Source organism: Talpa occidentalis, unplaced genomic scaffold, assembly GCF_014898055.3.
Source record: "Talpa occidentalis isolate TD23 unplaced genomic scaffold, MPIMG_talOcc4v2.1 talOcc4.3, whole genome shotgun sequence".
Taxonomy (NCBI): domain Eukaryota; kingdom Metazoa; phylum Chordata; class Mammalia; order Eulipotyphla; family Talpidae; genus Talpa; species Talpa occidentalis.
Window position 1 is genome coordinate 103642045 of NW_023603184.1, and position 26697 is coordinate 103668741.

The following is a 26697-nucleotide window of genomic DNA, read 5'->3' on the forward strand; positions in this document are numbered from 1 at the left end:
CTGGTTTTGTATGACCTTGGCCGTTTTAAGGAGGACTGCTCAGGTAATTCATAGAATGTCCCTCGACTGGAGTCTGTTTCTTGTCTTTCTCGTGACTAGACTGGGGCAGGAGTTTGGGGAGAGTACACAGAAGGAAAGAGCCATTTTCCTCACGCGCTGCCAGGGAGTCACAGAGACCACCTGGCTGCTTGCTGCTGTGATGGTCTTCATCACTGGGCTGATAGGGTTTTCATCAGATTTCCCCCCAGTAATGCTATTTCCTCCCCGCCCCCTCTTTGTATACTGCACTTTGGGGAGAAGTGTTCTTTTGATAACCATTCTTCTAGGTTTGGTTTCACTCTTGTTATTTTATATTCCCTCTCCCTTCCTCTCAGTAGGAGCCCACTATTTAGTGTATAAATAAGAGAAATCTGCCATCAATGCTCTTTTTAGAAGTTATAAAAAGGTAAAGAAAATCTTTTCGTAACATTCTAAGAGATAATAGAAACAATTCGTTTTGATTGGGATGAATTTCTTTTTAGAGAAGTATTAAAAAAATTCTCTGCTCATGTAATAGGAGTTTGCTAGAAGGCTGGTAACGGGATGACCACGAGGGTAGGTATTCATGAAAGTGGCCAGGAGGCAGATTTTTTGGTGCTTTACCACTGTCTGTCCATCTCTATAAACCAACACTTGGTTCCCACTTTTCTAAGACCCAGCTGCAAGCCCTGGAGTCAAATCATTTCCCCTTTGAAGGCCTGAGTTCCATGTTGTCATGCTGAGATGCCACTATGTGCCTTACCCACCTTAGTGCCTCTGGCAGGTGCTCATGAAATGTGTGAGTGATGTTGCATTGAAAAAGATAACATTAGCCTAGAGGCCTGTAGCCATAACGCTGAAATTAAAAACATTTTCTGAAAACCAGAAGTTATTTCATGATTTCCTTGGCAGCAAAATATGTGTGATTTGATATGAGGCCACTGATAATTTTTATCTGTCTCACTTAGCGTAAACATTTATATATTAACTAGAGAAATATGAATGTACCTAACTAAGGATTATTGCCCATACTCCCATGGGGATATTATCTATGACACATGTACTCAATTATAACTCTAAATTCCTAACATTTCTGAATTCTGAGGAAATCTAGTGTGAAGGGGTTCAGATTAGAGATTGTGAACCTTTATGTTAAGGTATTACTATTTTCTTGGCATTAAGCAAGGTTTGTCTCAAATCTTTCTAAAACCACAGCCACTCACTTCTTTATCTTATGTTGTAATCACGGCAAACTCCCTTATTTGTGCTTTTACTTATGGGATAGTCTCAAAATTCTTCTATGTCAGAGCTCAGTGGGATATGGGGAACTTAGCTCTCTGGATTGCCAGGAAGGTGCCTTCCCCCTACAGGCTGAACCAGGCCCATAGCAGAAAGGTCACCAGGAGTAGGAGTTGTCCAGAGAAATACAAAAGATCTACATTCTGGCTCTTGGATTACAGGCCCTCCCTCCCTCACTGGTAATTTCTTCTTTGTGATGAAATTCATTTGATGATGCATTTTAAATCACTTTTTTAAAAAAGATTTATTTATTTATTTATACACGCACTGGGTACAGTCAGAAGCACGGGAGGGTGAGAGAATTCACCAGAGCCAGAGCAGGGAGCAGAGCGGGCAGAAGGACCGAAGCACACTGCTGAGGGGAGCAGCGGGCGGCAGGAGAGGTCTGCGCTCCATGTGGGACCCTCCTCCAGTGGCCGGGGAGCAGCTGGGGATTGAACCTGCGCTGCAGAGGCTGCGGGCAGCTTTGCAACCCAGCGCTCAACCGCTGTGGCACGGGGGAGGCCCTTAAATCACTTTTAATTGAACACTTGCTGTGTTTTAAAAACATTATTTTCCCTCATTTAGGTAGTTTTTCTATCCTACCACATTTTTAAAAAAAAACAAAAGAATTTTGGGGTGTCTGTGTGAAAATAGTATGCATATCACTGCTGTACTGTTACATTTTTTTAAAGATGTATTTTTTTTTAATTTATGTATCCAAGAACTGGGGTATAAGCCAGTGGGGGGGTGGGGCTGGTGAGGGGATTCACCAGAGACAGAGGGGGGAAGCTGGTCTGTTATTAACTGGAGACAAATATTTTTTTCTAGTTATTTGGTTAACTTCACTTGTTGATTGCCTGAAAAACATTATAAATATTTTTAAACGCTATATAAAGAACCATGTTAATTAAATGCAGTGCATCCCTTAGAACTTCAATGAACTGTAAAATCAGCTCTTTACCTTCAAATGATTGGTAGCTAATTTCACACACTTTGCTAGCAACAGACAGCCATAAAGTTGGAACCTGAACAGGGCCTCCCTGGTGGCGCAGGGGTTGAGCGCTGTGCTGTGCTGCGAAGCTGTCCACAGCCTCTGCAATGCCGGTTCGATTCCCCAGTGGCCAGGGAGAACCTCACATAGTGCAGCAGACTTCTCCTGCCTCGCCCGCTGCTCCCCTCAGCGGTGTATTATGGTAATTCTGCTCCCCGCTCTCTCTGGTGAATTCGCTCACACTCCCATGCTTCTGACCTGTACCCAGTTCTTGTATAAAATAAATAAATCTTTAAAAAAAAAAAAAAAAAGTTGGACCCTGAACAGAGTCCTAGACCCAGATAGAGAAAAAGTTTTATGTTGAGATTTTTGTTATTTTTTGACTTCCCATCATAACTCACAATTTTATTTGATTTGACCTCTAGATTTTATTCCTCTTCTTTTGTATTCCAGATTGCTTTGGGTACAAATAACAGAGGTATCAAAGAGGTGACCCTGATGAATAACTTGTGCTTTTTAGTGAATGTGGAAATGTGATGGCCAGAGGAGACCTGTTAGCACTGTGTCTTCACAGGAGGAGGATTGATTGGAGCTGACTCTGAGTTATGTTTAGAACATTTTCATTGAGTGTAGTTATATATGTGCCCTGAATACTAGGGGTTTTCTTTTTTGTTTTTTTACAATTTTTTGGTCCTGATCCTACTTGTGAAACCAGAGTAAATTGCTCCTTTTTAGGGGGACATTAAGTATTGCAATCTGCCTGGAGGTATCATAAAGCATGGAAATACAAGCACTATATTTTTATATTTTTCTGGATTTTTACCTACACATTAGTACATACTGCTGGAGTCTCTAGGGACATTTATATATTTAGAAACTTCCAAATGATAGGACATCACACATAGATGGGAGTAGCCCATCAGAGCCAGGCAATTCTTCAATCAACCACATTCAGCTGGAAACAAATCTTCCCAAGCAAATATTTCCAACCAAAGTTTGAGTTCCGAGGAGAGTCTTATATTCAGATTAGGATACCTCAGCCCTCACATTTTGCCAGATGACTCCCATTTTCCACATATTGCTTAAAAGAAAGCTTAAGCTATTCTAGCTAGAGACAGTTGTGGAAATACAACATGCTGTCTGTCATCTAAAGGAGATGCTGTCTGTGTTCCTGCTTGGGGTGGGGTGGGGTGGGGTAGGCATGTTCCGTGAGTAGCAATGGCTGCAGTGGAGAAAGATTTTATTTTATTATTTTTAAAAATTTCTCTCTCTCTCTCTCTCTCTCTATGTGTGTGTATATATATATATATATATATATATATATATATATATTACATCATTGTTTATTTTTGTATGGTTTGCTTTCTCCTCTCAGGTATAGTCCCCATAAAATTCCCACCATCACCATAGTCTCTTGTGTTCTTCCTGCCCCTGTTTTGATCCCTCTCCCTCCCTTACCCCTCAATTTATAGTTGCCTGCTAATTTTGTCTCCCCCCTCCCCAATCCCTTATTTGGTTCCCCTATATTCCTCCTATAAGTGAAACCATCTGATATTTTTCTTTTTCCTTCTGACTTATTTCACTGAGCATGAGCCCTTCCAGCTCCATCCAAGTTGCTGCAAATGTCATGAGTTTTATCTTTTTTGATTGCTGAATAGTATTCCTTTGTGTATATATGCCACATCTTCTTGATCCAGTCATCTGTTTTTGAGCATTTGGGTTATTTCCATATCTTTGCTATTGTAAACAGTGCTGCAATAAATATAGGAGTGCAGGTTTCCTTTTGAAATAATGTTTTGTGTCCTTTCAGTAGATCCCTAGAAGTAAAATCCTGGGTCATATGGTAGCTCCATTTTTAGTAATTTGAGGAACCTCCATACAGCTTTCCATAGTGGTTGGACCAGTTTGCACTCCTGCCAGCAGTGTAAGAGAGGTCCTTTTGTGGAGAAAAGCTTTAATTTGATTTCCCCATATATACTCTTGTCATTGCCTTTAAGCCTGAGGGGTGTCCTAGTGAAGACTGGGGGACACAAATTGTGCTTCAACTCCTGGGAGCAGCTCCTGGGGTGGAGATGTGGGTGGTTCTTAAGAAATAACAGAATGTTTAAGAAAGAAACTCCATAAGAAACTGGGTTGTAAATATCTTAACTTCCTCATCCAAGTATTGGAGATGAACATACATCTTAAACTTACTCTCCTCCCTTATTAAATTAGGAGTTTTATCTGTTGTCACTACAGAGAGTCACTTTCCCTTTTTGCTAATGGCACCTCAGTTTGAATTCATGGGTGTGTTACCCTCATGCTAGAAACTGTAGCATGAGGCAAAGTGAATTCAGGCAGGAAACTGAGAAATCTGAGATGTCAACTTAAGCACAGTCTTTTTTCGCTTCCTGAGCAGCCCACTCTCCCCCTGGCACATTTGGGTTGCCCAGGACTAGACCTGCAAAGCTAAGGGCACAGTGATGGTTCCAGTTTATTTGTACCTGTCTTAAAATCTGACATTAAAATGTTTCATAAACTGATGTCAATAATGAAGAGGAAAAGTGCACTTCTACCTCCCAAAGAACACACTGCCTTCTAAAATGGGGAACACGTCTTCAAATATAAGGGTGGAGGGAGTCCCTGCAGTTAAAATGAGGCACTCACTTGTACATATGCACATTGCATGTATTGGCTTTGACTGCATGCTAAGATTAAGTCACTTTATCTCCATGCTTAAAGAATAGAATTAAACAAATTAACACTGCAGCCAACTGCAATATGTGCAAGCTTCAATATCAGGGAAGAAAATGAAACACACAGCAGGTTTTTAAATGAGTTGATTTGATTATATCACCACAAAAGACCTTCCTCCAGAAAGGAAAACAAATCTGGTTAATTTGACAGTATTGATTCAAAATGTGGAATTGCTAAAATTAACATAGATTTTTCAAAAATGAGCAAGAAAAGTAAAAGTGTTCAGAAGCTTTATTTACATAACAGTGAGCAACATATAGTTTAAAAAGCAGTGTTAGAGTATTTGCTTTTTTATACTTTATACTGAAAAAAATTTTACATTAGCACTTTCCAGTGAGCAGTTTCACCAACAGAAAAAAAGAAAAAGCACACACACATGCTCACACTGGCAGGCACTAATTATCTGCTCTAGACAAATACTGTCCCATCCACTTTCAAGCAGGAGAGGACGTTAGCTCATGAGCACCGGGCAGCAGCTCTTTGGCTCAGTCACCATGCGACCACCGGCAGGAGGGAGGACTTTCTGGAATGTTCAGAGGTCAGCTGGGCAGCAGCCCCAGAGATCTCTGGTTTGCTCTCACATCAGAGGCCTCATGCAGGCCTGCCCATTCTTCTTATTTCAAACTCTTGTCATTTTGACAGTGGGTTTCAGGTCAATGCTGGGGTGATATTTGCCAAGGGCGCACTATTGAAAGTGAAGAAAGGACAATCATTGTCACTGTATCAGTTTCCTAGGACAGTCACAACAAAGTGTCACAAGCTACAGGACTTAGCACAACAGAAATTGGTTGTCTCTCAGCCCTGGAAGTCAAGGTGTCAGCAGGTCACACACCGGCTGAAGTTCCAAGAGTGGGGCTCCTCTAGGTCTCTCTCCTAGTTTCTGGTAGTTCCCTGACCTGTGGCAGCCTAACCCTCAATCACCACAAGGCTTTCTTTGTGTTTTTTTTTTTTTTTTTTAAAGATTTATTTATTTACGCATGTGAGAGCTGGGGTACGGGCCAGAAGTGTGGGGGGTGAGAGGATTCACCAGAGACGGAGTGGGGAGCAGAACAGGCAGATTGACCTAAGTACACTGTTGAGGGGAGCAGTGGGCGAGCCAGGAGAGGTCTGCCACGCCATGTGGGTTGCTCCCTGGCTGGCTGGGGATTGAACTCATGCTGCAGAGGCTGCAGATTGCTTAATAGTGCTGTGCTTAACCCCTTGCGCCACCAGGGAGGCCCCACATGGCTTTCTTTGTAAGTGTGTGTCTCTATGTCCAAATCTTCCCTTTTTATAAAGACACTGGTTATATTTGATCAGGGGCCCATCCTAATCCACTCTGAGCTCACCTTAACTTACTAATTCCATCTGCAATGGTGCTATTTCCCACAGGGTCATGTCCTGAGGTCCTGGGGGTTAGGACTTGAACATATGCATTTGGGGAGGGACACAGTTCAGCCCATAACACTCATCAAGGATATTTCCTGTATGTTTCACCTCCCTTCTGACCCCTGCTGCTGGGTGGGCTTATTTCGTTTCTCCAATGGGAAAATGTCCCTAAAGAAATTACTGTGTGCAGAGGGAAGGCAGGTGAGGAACTCATCTTCCAGCTGAATTTTCAACTCTATTTTAAAATCATTTTCCTTCTTGGTGAGTGCAGACTGAAACAGCAATAAGGATTTTTCAAACCTGTAATGTCAGTCTTGTCAACAAAGGAAACGTGCATCACTGCCCTTCTAACTTGATCATCTCACGGGCTTTCATTGAGATTTCACGGCTTCTGTAGTTCAATTCCCAGTCCACTATTGAAAGGGAAATAAAGTGTTATTTTGCTTTATTTTTAACAGGGCTGTGGGAGACTAGAGAAATAACCATTTGCAGAGGGAGCATTGAGAATTAGTGGACCAGGATTAATACCTATCAGGAAAGTGGGATAAAAGCAATACACTTGGAGAGCAGAGAAAGTCCCGAGCAGCCCCCATTCAGTCGTGGCAATTACTTTACTCTGGTGACATCATCTAAGTTCGAAGTGACAGAGACAAACCGTTCTCTTCAGGATTGTACAAATTCATCCTCCTTCCTAAGAACTTAGAGTCTTTTCTGTTAACTGGTAAGAACTGCTTAAAGTGATCTGGGACCAGATTCCAATTTTTCATCGAGGATATGAAAATTTATAGGTCGGCAGAATCACTTAAATCTTCTAGTCAAATTTATGCTCCTATTTCCTACCCTTGTGTGACTGACCAAACATAAGAAGAAAATGGAAACATGTCTACACAGAAAACCAAAAATAAGAGCAACATGTTAGCGAGATCACCTGGCATGAAATCACCAAGTTACAGAGATCATAATCAGAAATGAAGGGCAAAAAAGACATGAGCAAGGGAGGGTTGATAGTAAGAATAAAAGAGTGTTGAGAATTCAAGCCTGGGACTGAATTAAAGATTACTCAGTTTCAAAGTTGTAGCCAAAACACAAAAAATAGTTGTCTGTTCCTAAATCCTTGCCCACCATGAAGTTGTTCTTGGCAATCAAATACCCAAGAAATAGCACAAAGAAGGGCAGTGTAATTCATCTAGTAGTGAAAACTTGGAATCTGTAATCCGGAATGTGAATCCATAATCCAAACAGTGTGGTGTCGGGGACATGGGGGTGCATTACACAAGGACAAACCCACCACTGTTTGAGGGTTAAGATTCATAATTCCAATGAATCTGTAGTCGCACCAAGAGGTTTTTAAAGTCTGTTTTGTTGAATTTTTAAGAATAAGGGTGACCCCCAAAATCTAATCTGTGTTCTTTCTAGCTTTCTAATCTCATTTGGAATCTCCAAGGAAGAACCTGCTTCTAGACTCACTCAGATTCTTGGCAGGTTGTAGTTCTTGTGATGGTAGGACTGAGGTCCCTGTTTCCTGCCTGGCTTTGAGCTCCTGGATACTGCCCATTTTCCTTTCCACTTGCTCCCCTTCATCTTCAAAACCAGCAATGGAGAAATTTTCCATGCTGAATGCCCTTGTGCTTCCAATCTATGACTTTCTTTTTTTCTGCAACTAGCCAGAGAGAACCTCTACTTCTAAAGAGCTCATATAGATAGGGTAGGTCTACTCCTTATCTAAGGTCAACTGGCTGGAGACTTCAGTTACACCTGCAAAAATTCCTTCTAGCTTGATTGGATAACTGGGAGAAGGCATGTGAACACCAAGGGTTGACAATCTTGGGGCTCACCTTAGAGTCTACCACAGTATCCTTCTTGCATTAGCAGGCAAGCCAGTTTGCCCAAATGTTAACAGCCAGGTTTTCATATGTACAGACAGTAAAAATAGCAGAAGATTGCAATAAAATTGCATGATGTATTTTTCAAGACCATTACAGTATTTTTAAAATTCATCTTACTGGTTTTAAAAACAGTTCTTAACACTTCTGCAGTAATACAGTGACTTTAAAACCAGAGTTGTAGTGGATCCCAGGGTTGAGAGAGCTGGTGGTGGTTGCTGTCTTTCTTAGAAGGAGCTGGAGAACTTTGTGTGGTCCCACTATCAGGCAGCTCCACCTACTTTGCTGATTGAATAGCCTCTAATATAATTATTTTGGTTTTGAATCTGAATTTTGTAGCAAGCAATGTACAAGCAATTTTGTATTGAATCTTAATTTATGTTAGCATAATAATGAATCTCAGAGTTAGAAACTAGAAGAAATAAATGAATGAAACCAAAAGTTTCTTACAAAATGTCTTGGAAAAAATTGTGAATTGCAAAGACCAAAATATAAAAGGCCTATAATCATGCCACCCAGAGTTAACCATGATGAAGTTTTTGGTTTTTGTCTCAATCTTCTTTTTCTCTCTTCATATATACATTATCTATATATGTAAAATATATATATTGGTCAGAGTCCAATCAGGAAACAGAAACCACATAATTTGAACAGAGAAAATTTATTATAAAGCTATTACAACATAGGTGTAATTAGGGAGTTGAAAAGAAAACTCTCGAGAACAACCCTGAGAAAGCACCTCCAAGGAAGGAACATGCTTGACATACTTGCTACAAAGGAACAGTGTGTCATGGGCCCAGCCCATAAGCTCAATGGGGCTTCGTGAGGCAGATGTGGAACTTTCTGGGCAAGATGTCTTCCCAGTCCCCCTGGCTGGTGACATCTCTGGGCTGCCTGGGCCAGAACTGATGTACAACTGCTGGGCCAACAGGAACACACCTAGCAGGGCAAGTGTTCAGAGCAGTTGGGGCACCAGGAGTTGGCTTGTTTGTGGGATGGACAGAGGCCTGGGCTGAAAGTTGGGAGGGAAGTTGCAGTAAGGTCGCTGCCTGTTATAAGGCTGAGTGTTTGCTGAGGGACCGCACACTCTGCATGGATTGCAGAGGCAGAGGCCTCTGGCAGTGTGTATGGAAGCAAGAAGGAAAACAGAAGTGAAACCCCAAAATCAGGAAGCAAAACTTCCTCCTGTACTGCCTCTCATTTGCCCTTTACTGACAAACCTAACGTACTACTTGCTGCAAAGGAACAGTGTGTCTTGGGCCCAGCCCATAAAGTCAGAAGGGGTAATGAAAATAGATTTGGAGCTGAGAGGCAATAGAGTATTGCTGAACTGAGATTATTGCATATATCTTATTTTATACTTTTCTTTTTTTTTACTACAAAATATACTAGAGTATTTATCCATATGATAAAAATATTCTTCTACAACGTAATTTTAATGACATGATATTCCACATGTGGATGACCCATAATTTATTTAATCAATACTCAAGGTTGGGACACTGGGGTTATTTCCTTTTGAATTTTTAAAAAAGATTTATTTATTTATGCATATAAGAGCTGGGGCGTAGGCCAGAGGTATGGAGTGGTGAGAGGATTCACCAGAGTGATAATGGGGAGCAGAACAGGTGTATCTACTGAAATATACTGCTGAGGGAAGCAGCGGGTAAAACAGGAGAGGTCTGCTGTGTCATGTGTGTTAGCTCCCTTGCTGGGCATCGAACTCATGCTGCAGTGGCTGCGGATAGCTTCATAGTGCTGAGATTTTATCCCTTGCACCACTAGTAAGGCCCTCACTGGGTTTATTTCTAGTGGATAGTTATTATAAAAAGTGTTGTAATTTTCTAATAGTGAATTCTTGTCATATTCTAATTTCTTTAGAATAAGATTGTAAGATTCCTGGATCAAAAAATCTATATATGCTTTCTATTTTTGATGCCTACTCTGAAATTTCCCTCCAGAAAGATAATATGTTTTAAAGCAACAAGTCTTAGTAAAATTTCTGCATTTCCTTTTTTATTGTGTTCTAATTTTAAAATACTAATTAAATGAATTGAAATGAATTTTATAACTATGGTAATGTAATAGTCTTGGAGAAAACAACTCTTATAACCACATTTAATAATGAGAGATGCCAAAGAATTATTTAAAATGATAATGAAGTGGCTATTAGTACAGTACCAAAGACAGAGAAATGCTCAGAACTTACAAATGAAGACTTTAATTATTCTAAACACAGATCTCAAACTGTAAACACAGAACTTATTGTAATAGACCGTTTTTGTATTTTACAAAGAAGAGAAAAAATTAATAGTCTACTTTAAAAAGCTTGTCTAAAAATAAACAATGATTTCTACTGTTCAACCAGAACAATAACCTAGAGGAAGAAAATCTACGAGACGAGGAAGGACAGAAAGAAGAATGGGAAGGAAGAGAGAAACAGAAAGAGAGAGAGAGAGAGAGAACAAGAAGTGAGGAATATTTTAAAAAGAAGAGGCAGAAGGAATCATGAATAAAAGAAGAAAAGGTAGGAGCAAAGAAAATAAGAAAGAGTAGAAAACCAGAACCTAAGCAAAGAGACTTAAGCATTTTAAAGCAAACTCCGTCTCTAGGATGGTAATATTTAATGGGCTAAATATCAAAACATTTTTAGTACTAGGAATACACAGTTTAAGAAAGCCATGCTTGCAGGAAATAAGACTTAATTGCCCAATTTGCCAGAGAAGCAGGGATGGCAGTGTTTTTGTGACACTTACGTGGTTGGGACCCATCATCATGGAAGTGAGTGCAGGAGAGTGTGCATTTCTGCACAGTCACACGGGCTGCTATGTTTTCACTTGCTGTAAAAGACCTTAAAATAAATGACACACATATTTCAACAAAGACAATTTAGAGCAGATGTGGTGAGCACTTCCACCAATGAGTGGTAGAATTTACTTTTTGATGGCTTAGTTCTGGCAACATGGTGTCTGAACCAGACAAGACCAATGTGAGCCTGGCTCATGAAGGAGCCAGCACGCCAGGCTGCTGAGGAGAAGCAGGTCTTCCCGCAGGAGTCCTGTGCTCACAGGCCTGGTAGAAATTTTCTGGGGCCCGCAAATTCATGTGTCAGGAAAAGTAGCACAAAAGACATGAAACATGGCGGAAGAGAGCCAACACCCCCTAAGCTTGGAGCATGGTTATTGCCTTGAACTTGCTCCTACAGGTATCCTTTTTTTCACAAAAAGCTCCATCCAATGGAGCGAAACTAAGTCAGTAAGACTCAGGCCTGGCCATTCTTTTAGAGTATGGGGCTCACACCACTCACTGGAAAAAAAAAAAAGAAATCCATTGCTACTCCTCTACTATTTCCCCTGATCTATTTGGGAGCTAGCAAATTGATTTGATAAAACAGTGATAGATTTGTCAGATTAAGATAGTAATTTACTTTCATGAATTTGAGAGACATCAGTGTCTCACAGTGAGAAGAACTATGGCTCCCCTGGTGGGATACATTTAAATTCATTAGATTTTCCGGCTTTCATCTGAGACACTGAGACTTTTTCTTCTCGGCCAATAAATCCTTTCAATTTTTACTTCAAATGGCACTAAACAAGCACTCATCAATTTATATTTTAAATTCTCCTAACAATATCCAGTTGGATAAATCTGTTTAATTAGCAGTGGGTTGATGCTTTCTTGGCCCACTGCAAGTCCAGTTAAGAGAATAAAAGAAAGGCATTGGAAGCCGCTGGTTGGAAAAACATGCGTCCTACAATGGTGGAGAACAAGAAGAGACATTCTCCCAACAAATGTTAACCCAGGGGAAAAAATTTGAATATATACAAAAGATTAATTTAACAATAGATGAATGGCAAATGAGAAAGCTGCCAGTGACCAGACTTTCTCAGGAGCCAACCTTTAACAATATGGATTATTTCGGATAATTCATGGTTTGCCACTCTTTATTCTTTGTCTCCTCTGTAATATCCAGGGCACATCTTAGACAGATAATTAGGGCATTATCATATTCCTTGACTAAGTCGGACAAATTGCACTGGGCTTCGCGGTAAACCGACCTAGGGCTCTATCATTAGCATTGTCTAATTGTTCCAAATAAAGTCTTTGCCTTTTTATTGCATCAACTTTATTTGTCAATACTCAAGAAAGAACGCCTGTTCCCCTTCCTGTAGGGCCTCCTGAATATGCTAGTCACTAGGTAATCTTACAGTTAATACAGGCCACAGCATGGTAAAATATAAGAAAATGTAAAGGTCAAAAACATGTTTCTATTATGAAAAAAATGAATGATAATGACATAATTTTTTCAGCTCATCAGGCTCTTTGCTAAGTGCTGCTGTTATTGCCAGATCAGTAGTGTCTAACAAAGAAGTGCTTTCTGCAGCCTGCTTCATTAGTCTGCCCTGTAGGACCTCACCTCCAGACCTTTCACTAATCTGTTGGCCAGCTCAATAGTCTTGTTAGTTCTATTCACTTCTTCCTGACAGCGGATTTTCTCAGCTCTAGCCCTCCCAGAGGCCGTGGTTAAGGCAGCCAGGTTTGTGTCTAGTTCCTTTAAATAAAAACAGTGAGAGACAACTTTGGACATTGTCAGAACAAGTAAAAATATCACCGCTGACTTATTTTATATTGCAGAAAGTTAAATTATACAGTGTGCCCTAGAAGTAAACATAACTGCGTTCAGGAGACTGTGCCAATTCACACAATGAGAAGGTGCAGTGGAGAAAATGGAAGAAAAGGATATTCGGCCGTTTATGTAATTTTTGTTGTTTGTTCAAAACAGTACCGAGGGGGAAAAAAAGAACGTACACACAAATTCAAAATCCTAGGGGGAAATGGAGAATGCTATTTTCCCAGACAAATTACCCGAAGTCATGAAGATTTAATACAATTGATTTGTGTGTGCCATTAGTGGCAATGACACACTTAATACAAAGTGTCCCAAAACATTTTGCATTGAGAGCTGATGGCAAGAGAAAACCCAGGGGAAGCTTTTAAGGTGAAATTTGAAGAACTGTGATGAATCAACAGCTCAGAGGGAGGGAGCAGGAGTTGGGGGTGGAGGGGTTGGAGGGGCTGGGGCGGTACCAGCAAGAACAGAATTTCCAGCTGGGGATGTAATGGAGAAAGGGAGCCAAGGAGATTGGGGGGTCGCAGGGAGCTGGCTGCAATGACAGCAGTGCTCACCGAGGATAAGTGGAAAGCATGAGTAGGAAAATTAGGTTGTGAGTGTATGTGTGTTCAAGAGACTTGGTTGTTTTTCTGGAGTAGGAGGAAGGTGAGAAGAGAGATTTGGGGGGCGGGGGCAGAGGCAACACTCAAGAAGAAGCATTGTTCAAATGGCAAAGTCACTGTTTGTGTTTCCAATTTGCTGTTCTCTTTCAACCAATTATCAGCTCATTTAATGTTTGCAAAGAACTTCCATGAGGACAGGAAAACTGCTTTTGCTCTTCCAGCATATTGGAGACAGCAAATGAGAACGTTCATGGCATCGGGTAGAATTTTGCTTGTCATGGTTTTATGACACCGGAAACAATGAGTTAGAACCAGGAAAACTCTCCTTGGATATATAACTTACACAAGGCTAGTTTAGCTGTTGAGCTATTATCAGTCCATGATATACTCAGGGAAATCGAAGCTAAGAACCTGACAAGACATGGGAAAATTCTGGGTACAGAACCATGGAGAAGATACTTGACTATTTTTTGAGCCCATAGAATTATTTCTAGGCTAGCCCTGACCTAGTTCCACAAAATTCCTCTCAAATCAGTAAAGGAACCCCCCTCCAACCTTCTGAGTTTTCTATGTCCTCCCCTGCTTTCCAAACAACTGTCATGGGGACCAATGACCATCCAATGTAGACCATTAAGCTGGAGTAGGAGGAAATACCAGATACCACAAAGTTTATTATCTAACATTTTATGTTGTCATTTGCACTGATGATAACACAGGAGGCAAAATAGGCAATCTTTCACCAGGAACATGATTATCCCTTACTTTCTAGAATCCTATGATTAATCATTTATTAGACAAATGACTACTTTGTTAGTTTGTTAGTGTTGTAATGAAGTATCACCAAGGGGGTGATATCAGCCACAGAACTTTATGGTTTCACAGTTTTAGGGGCTGGAAGTCCAAAATGTTCCTTCTGAGGACTGTGGGGGATATTTTGTGCCATTCCTCTCTCCTATCTTCTGGTGGTTTTCTGGCAGTCTTTGGTTTTCCTTGGCTTATAGATGCGTCACAGAAACCTCTGCCTTCATCTTCCCATGGCATTCACACTGTGTGAATGTCTGTCTAAAATTCCTATTTTTTAAAAAGATTTATTTATACAACAAGAACTGGGGTACAGGCCAGAAGTGTGGGGGGTGAGAGGATTCATCAGAGACAGAGGGGGAAACAGAACAGGCAGATCGACTGAAATACACTGCTGAGGGGAGTAGCAGGCGAGTCAGGAGAGTCTGCTGCACCATGTGGGTCGCTCCCTGGCTGGGTATTGAACTCGTGCTACAGTGGCTGCGGATAGCTTCATAGGGGGTGTCTTAAACTCTGTACCACCAGGGAGGCCCTACATTTCCTATTTTTATAAAGGCAGCAGTGATGTTGGATTAAGGTCCACCTTAATGACCTCATTTCTACTTGATTAGCTCTGCAAAGACCCTGTCTCCAAGTACATTCACATTCTGAGGTGCTAGGAATATTGGGAGGTATGAAGTTCAACCCATAACAGCCATCAAGTTCCAGACACTTGAAGGAGTGGGAGAGAACAAAGATAAGTCAGGTGTGGCCCCGACCCCCCAAAACTACAATTTAGTGAGGGAAACAGCTGATAGGCAAATAAGGGCAAATTAAACAAGAAAATTTATAGCCAAATGTGGCCATACTGAACCTGAGTACCTGACAAGCCCAGGTGGTTTGTTTCTGGGGAGGGGAGGAAAGGGACAGTGACCCAGACCCTTACATTCTCTCCTCATAAGTGGGCGTGAGGGGTGTGCAGTCCCCCATTCTCCCTAGAAGTTTTCTGGGCAGATTTCCTGCCAGGGAGTAGGGCGATCCCCTGGGTCTATGACTAGGGGGCTTCAACGGGTAGAGCAGTTGATGTTTGGGTCAGGAAGAAGGGAGAACCCTCAGGGCAGGCCCCAACAGGAATGGGGTTCTGTCTTTGGCCCATGTGTTTTAGGCACCCATGGGGACCCAGTGGTGGGCCTGGGGATAGGGGTTCCCTTGCAGTCTTCACAGCTCCACAGCCCTTGGGGAGAATTAGACCCAGGATGTCTGTTTGAAGGATTTCCTATTCTCTAACTTAGTTTCTTTCTGCTGGAGGCCGTTCCCTACCGCCCTCTCCCTTGTCAAATGGAGAAGGGCAGGGAAATTCCAGCAGACTTTGTGAGGCACGTACCCTTGGTGAACTTTACCCAGTGTCAAAGATTCATGGTTAATCATTCTTTGAAAGATCATTTGAGTTCATTCTGGAGGGGAAAAGAAGGTGGAAACTGGAAAGCAGGGAAAGGAAACAATGCAGGAAGGCAGGGAGCCCTGAAATCAGCTTTTATTCTTTTCTTGTGAGTCTGTCCCCACACAACTTGTTGGAGTTACATTTCTAAAACAGAGAGTAATCCTCCACTAAAAAATTCTTTACTGCTTCCATCATCTCTGGGCTAACGTCCAGACTCCTCAGCCTAGCCTGCAGACACTGTAGGCCCCAGCTCCCGGCCTGCCTCCAGCTGTGCTCTCTTCCCTTTTCCTGACCCCCCCTTCACAGAATGACTTTCCATTCCTAAAATAGGTCATGGTGTTTCACAGCCTAGAACCTTGTGGATGCTGTTTTTCCTGCTGAACCTTCTAGTCTTCCAAACTCACTTCTCATTCGAATATATCACCTCCTTCGCAAAAGCTTTCTCTGAACCCCAGGCGAAGGCAGTAGTTACACCTCCAGCCTCCACTTAGTCTCCGCAGTCTTGTTGCTCATCATAGTACCACACAAATAACATTATATTATAATTACATATTTCTCATCAGTCTCCCGACGAGACTGTGACTGCTGCTGAAGAGAGACATTGGCTTATTCATTTGCAAGGGCTCAGAGCCCAGCACAGGGTCTGGTATGTAGCTGATATCCCGTGAGCCTCTGCTGAATGAGAACACATTTGCAGGGCTTAAGAGAAGAAAGAAGTGGGAGAGGAAGGCAGACAGACCAGGCAAGGGGAAGGAGAAGACAGGAGAGTTAAAACAGAGCATTGTGCTCCTTCACTGCTCCGAGGCCCCCCTCCCTCCGCCCAGACCAGTTCATCCACTCATTGGCTAATGATGGAGTTACAGGCTTAGCCACCAGGCACCATTTCAGGAACTGGGGATATGGAAATGAAGGATATAATGTCTGCTCTAAAGAAGCCCTCAGTTTAGGTAGTGTTGGGCCACAGGGTGCCAGGAGGCCGTGACAGGAGAGGACAACCAAGGAACAAATCACAGTTTGCCACTTCATTGCAAGGCAAGGGCAGGACATGGATGGGGCAGAGGGCACACCACTAAGCCTGCAGGAGTGGAGGATTTTGACAGTTGAGTAGTTTGCTGAATAAGGATAGTGATTGGAAACTGCAGAAACAGCACTGAGGAAACCAGTGGTGTTTGATTTGTAGAGGACAATCTTTAAAATTTAAAGCTTTTGATTTTTATTTCCATATCTAGAATTGCAAAACTTGCACAGTGTACCTTGAGGTGTAATCTTCTGGTTCTCTTTAGAAAATTCACATAGGTTATTGAGAAATTTGAGACTGACCAAGGTGTGTATAGGATTCAGCTGCCGGAGCAAGTTCCTAAGGTTTGATATTTTTCATTTTATGAGGGAAAGGTGTATACTTTTATTTTGGAAACTTTTTCCTGGATTCATTTGGGTTTTTGTAAGTGAGGCAAAGGAGGAGAGAGGAGAACCACTTCAAATCTCCTTTCTCCCAAGCTTACTCAAACCCAGGGTCAGCGTCTCCCAGTGCATGCTGGGGCCTGGGGATGAGGAATGAGCCAGTGCTCCCAGGTGGACAGCAGCACCACGCGCTCAAATCACAGGGCATTTCTTTACAAGGATCGAAGACCTCAGGCTGGCATGGTTTCCTTTTAGGTCCTCTTTTCTGAGTCTGTTTTGTTTTCCTATAGAAAGAGAGGCTAAACAGATAAAAGATAATGTCATTATTCTCCTATTTTTCCACTGGCCGGTAACAAGACCTACCCTTTCCTTACAAAATGTGCATATCAATGTGGTTAATATGAAAAAAAAAAATGTGCCCAAACCCCTTTCTTTTCCAGACTCTTTTTTTCCTTCCTTCCTTCCTTCTTTTTTTAAGCATTACCCTTTTCAAAACAAGGGGAGATTCAGCATCGTTCCCGTGCCCCTGTGATCCAACGGTGTCACATCACTATGGCAATTGCTGCCCAGGGCAGGAATGCAGAGCAGCTGTAATTGTGCAACGCCTTATTGCTGGTGCATGTCAATCAGAACCTATGAATTGAGAAAAATTTGCTCTGTTCATTCTGTTAAATGATGTATCCAATTAAACCTGTTAGAATTCATGATCTTCAGTCAAGGTTAAATGAAAGTAGTTACTCCTGTCAGCTAGGTGATTAAATGCTGCCTACATCAGGCACATTTATGTGCAAAATTAAAATTTTGGTATAAAGCATGAATCTTTATGCATGCCAGTTAATTATCTTGCGGTTCTTCCACTTATTAAATGCCCACTGCATTTCTTCTTAATCATCAGCTTCCTTTCAAAACTTATTTCATACTTCACATTACACCAGATTTCAATGTTTAAATGAAATGCCTTACCAATGAAAACTTCCTCTTTTTTGAGGGCTTAGCTGTACTATGTTACTGAAAATAAGCATTATTAACATTTTCTCATTATTATGTACAAGTACTTCTAGAAGCCAGGCTGAGTAATGCCAAGGCATTCTGGAGCAGACCACCCCTTGGCTTAGTTCTAACTGGGGTTCGGCTCCCTACAAACGCTCTTCCTTCCACTTCTGCAGGCTGCCATGGTGCAGAGCTTCCTGCTGATTGTAGGGCATTATTTCCTTTTCTTTTCTGATCTACTCTGATTAGTTACAAAATGAGCATAAATATAATAGTGTGAAATGATTTACTACAATATAGCAAAAGTGCATTAGAATTAGCTGGAGGTGGGGGGAAATAAAGCTTTTTCCATTACAAAAATTAAAACAAAGACCTAACCACCTCATATCTCAAGTATACACAAATGTTGCCTCTTCTGTTGGTTTTTCAACAGAATGAATGAATGAATAGTGAAAAGTAAAAAGGACACCATCTCATGGTACCTGTGGTTCCCAAATCCAGCGTTATGTTGGGAGTAGTAGGATGCCACAAAAACACCCCAGGTAATACTTCCTTAAAAGCATTTCACACTACAGAATCTACCTTTTTTGAACCTTTGTTTTTCTTAAGAAAAACTCAGTCATTGTTGCATGGAATTAAATATTTTGCAACAAATTTTTGCTGACCAATTTTATTCAGGCACCATACTGTGAAGCTGTCTGCAGCCTCTGCAGCACAGGTTTGATTCCCAGGCAGCCAGGGAGAAAACCACATGGTGCAGGAGACCTCTCCTCTCTCGCCCGCTGCTCCCCTCAGCAGTGCCTTTGGTCTGTCTTCCTGTTCTGCTTGCTGCTCTGTCTCTGGTGAATTCTCTCACACTCCTGCGCCTCTAACCTGTACCTCAGTTCTTATATAAATAAATAAATCTTTTAAAAAATAAATTCCTATTATTTCACTGATTTACCATGAATAACACCAACAGAGTCTAAGTGACTGAAATTAGGTTCCATTTTATTTAACTCTCTATTATGTTTCATAATTTCACAATCATTTGTAACCACAAAGCATTCCAGAAATATCCTTAAAGACGAAAGGCATGAGTTCTCAATTTAGTTGTTGCAAGCAGTGAAATAAAAGTATTTCCCATACTAGAAAGTTATGAAGTATTCCTCTTAAATGAACTTGAAAGGGACTTATTTCCATGAGAATGAAAATAGATTTATTAACAAATGACATGGAAGAAGTGTTTTTCACTGAATAATATTAATGAATTAACCAGTCGTTGGTGATGCTGAGACAGCCGCCTACGTGGGAATGTGTTAGAAACTCATTTTCACTGCAAATGCGCCCTCAGACACACCCTATATCAATAACACTGCCCTGTGATCCTTATCTTCACAGCTCTCTATAAAACACCAATATTTAACATCAACTTAAAAAAAAAAACAACGAAATCCTAATGTCACTGGGCTAAAGAAATGTCACAACTGGAACTTGAGTGAATGTAGGTCCTTTCATATAGTGAGTGATATGAGTGGATGGGTCCAGATCGTGGGGCTCGGGCCCCTGTGTGTAAGAGTGGTGATCCAGGGACTCTCACAGTGCCAGGTCACCTTTGGACCCTCTACTGATGCTACCCTGATCCCAGCCTTCCGAGGGGAAGGAGCAGGGAGTGGCTTCTGGTCCAGTTAGCCCCCTGCTTGGAACCCCAGCTCATCTCTTCCCTGCTCCTCAGCAGCTGCTGTCTGGGTCCCTCATCTCTTCATCATGTGGGTGCTCCTTGGGCCAATCTCAGGTCTAGTAGTTAGGTAAGATGGAGCTTTAGCTTAAGAGTTAGCAGTGGGGGCTGAAGGCACCAGCCTCTATTGGTGTTTTGAACATAATGGAATTGTGAGGGGCTTGAGAACATATATTCAGGGTACATTTCAGGGAGAATCATGCACATAGGTGGAAGGAATCAGGTTGGGGGAGGTGTTTGGAGAGCTCTCTTGCACAAGGAGCATGCTTGGGTAATATTGGGTATAAACAAAGAGCCACGTGAGGAGGGCAGGAGCGCTCAGGTGGGGCTCAGGTGTTGTTCGGGGGTCTGTCATGGAGCCCTCTACACCCTTTGCCTGCACAGCATGCATCTTTTCTTTCACTAAATGAGCCTGAAGATGCCGGATAGAACACTCATTGAGGTCAGAAATGATTGTCCAAACACCCACAGGTCTCATGGGCTGTGAGGAGGCTGCAAGGTGGGATTCCCATGAAGGAAGGTGTCAGCTGGCCTCTCCTGAGTTCTGCCTTGCAGGCTGAGCGGCTGGGAGGGAAAGCTCGCCAGCTGTTCTTGTGGAATCCACCCCGCAGGTAAAAAACAGTGTGGGCACCAGACAGACTGAAGGTAAGGAGCAGAGTAAGCAAGTATCTGAGTTAATTTTTCACACTGGTCTCTTTGTGTGTGGTCATGTGTGTAGATTATGGGTTAGATGGCAGAAAAGCAGCATCTTCTCTGGGACTTTTTTTCTTTTCTTTATTAAAAAAAATCATTTAGAAACAGGAACAATTTTCTGTTCAAATGATCGCTGTCCCTAAGTGGCTTAAAAACTCCCAGTGGGAAGGACAACAGCCCTCTCTGAGCAGAGTGGCCTCTGTCTGTGAGAAATATTCACCTACGGGTATGCTTTTCTGGCAGCTTTATCGCTGGCTTTGCAACTTGGAGATGTAACATAGCTTGAAATCAACCGTGTGTTTAGCCTTGCTTTTCAGCCCACCTAGCGACAGATTGGGCTGTTTTGTAGCCCCGCTGCTTTCCCGGGTCACACAATGCCACCGTGAGTAGAAGGACTGGGTCCGATTTAATCAAAGGCTTTTGATTGTACAAAGCTTAGAGCCTCATTCCAACAGGGAAGCTTCTTCCGGGACAGGGAAAGAAGGGGTTTGGTGTGTCGTGCTCACACACTGGTTTAAAGCATCATGCAGAGAGATTGATTCACCTAAATCTGCTTGGCAGAGGCATGAGCAGACCACCCTGGCTGCAGACAGCTCACTCTGCGGATGGCGGGAAACCGAGGAGGAACTAGCACTTCCTTTCCAGGCGCCTGGGCCCAGAGGTTGCACTGTTCTGGCCCCGGGGTCCCCCTCCACCACCACTGTCATGGGTCTAGTTAATGTCCAGGTGGGGTAGATTAAAGAAGAATAGGTGGTATTGCACCTCAGCGTATGCCTGAGGTAGGTTGGAAAAGACCTGCTGGCTCACCACTTTGCACTGAGTGTTGGGAGGGTGATGAAAAAGGCACACTCTGGTTATATGGGGATGGATGTCTGAACTCTGATAATCTTCTAACCTGAGGTTGGAAAGGTGACTCAACCAGTAGCTGTCTCCCCCTCACTTAATAGAGAGATGGCACTAGTTTCCCCTTGCTAGTCTCGCCTGTTGTAAATAGGAGAATATCTCCAAAATGACAGCACCAAGGCTCCTACTGCCTTTATGGATATATTGAGAATAATTTTCCAGTGAGCTGTTGGTTTTCAACTCAATTGGAAAGGGAAAAGCAAAGTCTACATGTAACAAAGCAGACATTGTAAACCCAACAGCTTGCAACTTTCTCTGGTGGTTTTTGACTCATCGGGTGAGCTGTGGCAGCCTGCAGTGATCTTTCCCTGTGAGAGTTTCTTGGCTTTGTGGGCAGATAAGGCAAGGCAGACCCATGAGAGTTTTCTTAGTGCTCTTGAGTTTGCTATATTTGAGGGTATTGGTATGTGGAGACAGAAAACTGACCTCAAGTGAGCTTGGTTTGAAATATTTTGTGTTGTTAAGACAGTCACTTGATTTACAATATTTACAATATGACAGAGGCTACATCCAAATCTGCATCAAAACTAAGGAAAAATACGGAAGGTGAGTTTCCTTCAGTGATTTTTTAAAAAATGCTTTTCAGTTAGTTTGTCCAGGTGTGCCCTAGTGTAAGGGAAAACCAGCATTTCAATCCAGGTTCTATTATTTCTGTATGTTCAAACAAACAGCAGCATTGGAAATCATCTTGGAAATTAAACTGAGAGAGGAAGATGGAGGTCTGTCTTCCAGAAATGGATGAATGCCCATATGTTGCTAGAGTAGCTAATAAACCCCAGAGAGGACTAAGAAGCAAATTTAGGGCTTTCTTAGTGTTTGAAAGAGCTGGGCTGCATATTGGCATATTCAATTAATGATGCAGATCCTTTTGTTCTACATAATTCTGTGAAAAACATAACATGGGATGGCACTTCCCTCCTTCTCGTGCTCCCAGGATCCTCTTAGGCAGGGGCTCTCTTGGATCCAAAGTGGGAGATAGTGAATAAGCACCTTAGCCCTGAAAATCTAAGCCATGGCCCAAGAATGACACAGGAAATGTTTGGAGGAATACATGATTTGGAAGTAGCAGCCCCCTTCACCATCACTGTATCCCCAAAGAAAGTTTTCCTGATTTGTGGGATGAGTAAAACAAAGGGTTTACAGGAAGACCAAAATAATTAAGAGCTAGTGATTGTTCTTTAGAAAGGGGCGTTCCTGCTGTGCTTTGTGATCAGGTGGGCCTGGTACATGGGTGTGTGCACACGCGAGTCTGCCCTCACAAGGCTGGGGATCTGTAGCTTTCTACTCTCGCCCCTGGGGGGCAGCACAGAGCTGCTGTGCCGCTTGATGGCCACATCAAGTGCTTTTACTACCTGTGGAAACTAGGGCGGCTCAGCAGCCTCCGGAGGCATTTGCAGGCCCTCAGGGGGCACAGAAGCATGAAGTTATTTCCTGCATGGCCTGCCATGATGACGGAGGTACGGTGTCAAGAGCTGGCTGACCTGGGGACCCTGTGGCGAGTGTGAGGAAAGGCAGTCATGGCTTGGATGGCTGGAGACCAGGTGGGCATATTGCCACTTGGAAGACGCCTGCATCTAGAAATGAGAACTCAGAACCAGGCAGGATACATACATTTTGGAAGATGCCAAAGTGGACAAACGAAGGTTGACAGCAGATGCTTTCCCTGGATGCTGTGATTCTACAAAAGCTGCAGGAGCACAGGCCACCACCCCCCCCACCAGCCCCCCTCCCCCCGGAGAAAGGGAGAGCCTACACTGACCAGACTTACCCCAAATTTATCAGGCAAACTCCAGTTTCACTGTGAATTGGATAATGTTTTCCCCATACAGGCTGGACAAAGGCTTGAGTTTCTATTACGATAAAAACTTACTTGGTTATAGATAAGAGGGTTACAGGTTTTGAAAACCTAAGTTGTGAATTAAGAAATATATTTATTTCAATACCAAAAAATAATTTTGAGAAATATATGAAAGACTGACTGAATTTTAAACTTGGAGATTTGGAGTAGAGGAGACTCATCTGAAAAAACTTTGAAATACGTGATTAGTAGAGCCTCAAAATCATAATCCGTGTGGGGCCTGAATTTATCTTTGAGTTGAATCCCAAATTTAAAAAAGTTGTTTCTCCAGTCCTTATTGTTTGCAGGTATTTGTCTAGAGGTGGGAGGATAAAGTGATTCGAAATGTCTTTTCTGATCTCAAAATGCTTAAAGTCTAGTGTTTTACAAATAGCCTAGATATTTCACTTAAGGCATTTATGTCATTAGAGTAAAATTAAGTAAAATTAAGACAAAATGATGAAAAGATAATCTTTAAATATAACAAAATTCAGGACCTTAGCTTAGACATCATGCATATTTAATGTAATCTCATTAAATGATGAAGTTATTTAAGAATTATGAAGATGAGAGGCAGAGGAGCAGAGCTTCTGTATTCAGGTGGTATGGACCTGGGGACTTGTTCCTTTACTTGTGGCTGTGTGATTTTGGGCAAGTTACTTAACCTCTCTGTCTTTTCATTTCCTCATCTACCTCACAGAGATTGCTATGAGGAGCAAGTGAGTTACCACATGTACAGTACATCTCCCCGACTGTGGTAGAGAGAATACTAGATATATGTAGTTTATCTGTACATTTGCTCAGTACATAAAATGCATGTATTTTTAAAAAGGCTCTTCCTTTGCCCAAACCTAACAATCCTATTCAGTGGATATTGTATTGCAGAATATGAGAATATATCTTCAAGTTTTAAAAGTTAATCCAGAACGTAGATTATATTAATTTTATACATTAAAAATAAAGTAAGCCCAACAATCCCTTAATATTGCTTGTGTGGTTGCTACATTGAACATGAATTCTCACAGAGTGAGAACTACCACAAACATTAAGAAAAAAAAAATCCCCCCAAAAAATAACACTTGAAAAGATAGCAGCAGATTTAGTTAAATATATGTCTTTTTGAATCGGCTGCGATAAGAGGGAGCTGGTTGGTAAAGGACAAGAGAAATGCTAAATATGCATCATGACAAACAGTGAAAAATTAAGGATTGTAACTAACATTAATTACATTCTAGTAAGATGAATAGGCTGCTCATCATTAATGAGAACATACACCTTTGTCTAAGTTTCACATCCACCTGTGATGAATGTGCTAATGGGGATAAAATACATCATAGTAACATTTGAATTAACAGCACACTAATAGATTGACATATGAGTATGAATAAAGCAGTTAATCATATAAACTATACCACACCCAAGAGCAAATTTTTCTATATTGCTTATATTACATCCAAGTGAGTGAAGAAAACATTACAGTCTTATTTTAAATCATTTATTTAGATACTACCCCCATTGTATAATGTTCTAGAAAAAAAACATTGACTTATTACATTTCAGTGAACTTAATTAAGGGGAATAAAAAGATTCTTCAATCAAACTCTGAAGAGATAAAGAGAATTTAACCACTGTATGTATTTTTGAAGCTACCTACAGTGTTGTGTCTGGTCTTCCAACTTTGATTCCTTGTGTATGTGCTGCTGACAAAATGGTATCAATTTAATACCACATACAATGCATACTGAAGTGAAGTCGGGATTCTACTTGGAGGAGAATTCTATGAGAAGTCAAATATGCCCTTTTTGTTGATACTTGCTATCATTTTTATAGCAGTAAAATAGGACCTCATAAATAAGGCACTGCCACATTATTTTGATGGATGTTGGATTCCTAATATATTAAGTAATATTATTTAAAGCCTCACCCACTGTGATTAAGTATTCTTGGAGGAGAGCAATTATGCATATATCACAACAATGGGGATAACAAGCGGACGTTTATAATCTAAATCCATCCCCGTTACAGAAAATATATATGCTGTGTGATCTTTTCAAGCAATTTCATGGCCATGCACAAACTACTCTAGTACTAGACTTACTTATACCTCAGGAGCAAAGAACAATTTGATTGTATAACAATGAAATAATAATAGTTAGAAGCCCTTTGAAAGGTATTGTCAATCAGCGGTCATTATTCAGTTGCAGTTGCTGAAATCCCAACAGATGCGAGCTGCGACAAGCAGTGTCCAAACAGATCTGCGGATACCAAAGACAAAGGTTCTGGTTCTCGGGGACTTATTCTGGGGAGACAGAGGAACAGCAAGCCTGCTGAAGCTACTCTTACAAGTTGTGTAGATTCTAGATTTGAGGAACCACTGGGAGATTGGTAGGTGGGAATTTCTTGGGGGCAGGGTAATACTTATGAGGGGTTAAAAGAGTCTCCTGGCCAAAAAAAAAAAAAGAAAGAAAGAAAAACATCATGAGAGAAAAAGGGAAGAACCTGAGAAAGTAGCTCAGTCTTTCCTTTTTGCTAACTCCCATAGCCATATGAGCAAGGAACTGAAGAAGGAACCGATATTAAAAGTCATTCTCTAAAATGTCTTGACCCCTAGCAGCACAGAGGATATGCTATGAAACAGAGCACATCCAAGGGTTTCATGTAAGGTTTCAGGGAATGGGAAGGGTGGGAAGTTGAAATCAATAATCAAGTTTACACAAATAATTACAGTGAACATGCTGCCACAACAAAGGTAAATATATAGTGCTGTGTATAGAGAAAAGAACGGAAAGAATCCTGTCCTTTATATTGGTAGACATTTTCACAGAAGAGGTAATTTGAGATGCATCTTGAAAAGGAATTAATCTTTCAGATGGAGGAAGAGGAGAACTAGGGGTGCTTGGCTAGTGGATCTGCTTACTTCTTTGACTTTGGTTAGTGGGTTGTTGGGAACACATCCAAGTTCCTTGACATAATAACATCCCCTATTTCTCCTAGTCCAAGAAAGACCATTGTTTCTCCTATTTATCAATTATATTGCAACTACTATTTTTTTTTTAAGATTTATTTATGCATACAAGAACTGGGGTACAGCCAGAGGTGTGTGTGTGTGTGGGGGGGTGAGAGGATTCACCAGAGACAGACTGGAGAATAGAACAGGCAGATTGACTGAAGTACACTGCTGAGGGGAGCAGCGGGCAATTCAGAAGAGGTCTGCTGCGCCATGTGAGGTCTGCTGTGACTGGCTGGCCAGGAATCGAACTCATGCTGCAGTGACTACGGATAGCTTCATAGATTGTGTCTTAACCCCTTGCACCACCAGGGAGGCCCTCTGCAACTACTATTTTAAAGACCATATTGAGAAATAAAAATCTACTAGTTGAACAATGCGAGCTTTTTAACAAGAGAACTGATGAAAGATATCTT

General features: G+C 41.7%; 1 long non-coding RNA gene across 4 annotated transcripts in view; it reads left to right on the top strand.

Annotated features, from left to right (window-relative positions):
* LOC129146639 (uncharacterized) overlaps positions 1-26697 on the top strand; it is a 114065-nt gene that overhangs the window by 9439 nt on the left and 77929 nt on the right. For 3 of the 4 annotated variants that reach the window (XR_008553583.1, XR_008553584.1, XR_008553585.1), the window contains exon 2: positions 10646-10804. This is a non-coding gene — a long non-coding RNA (uncharacterized LOC129146639). Of the gene's footprint in view, positions 1-10645; positions 10805-18557; positions 18592-26697 lie in introns of those variants that run through there. The other variant, XR_008553586.1, reaches the window with a different exon arrangement.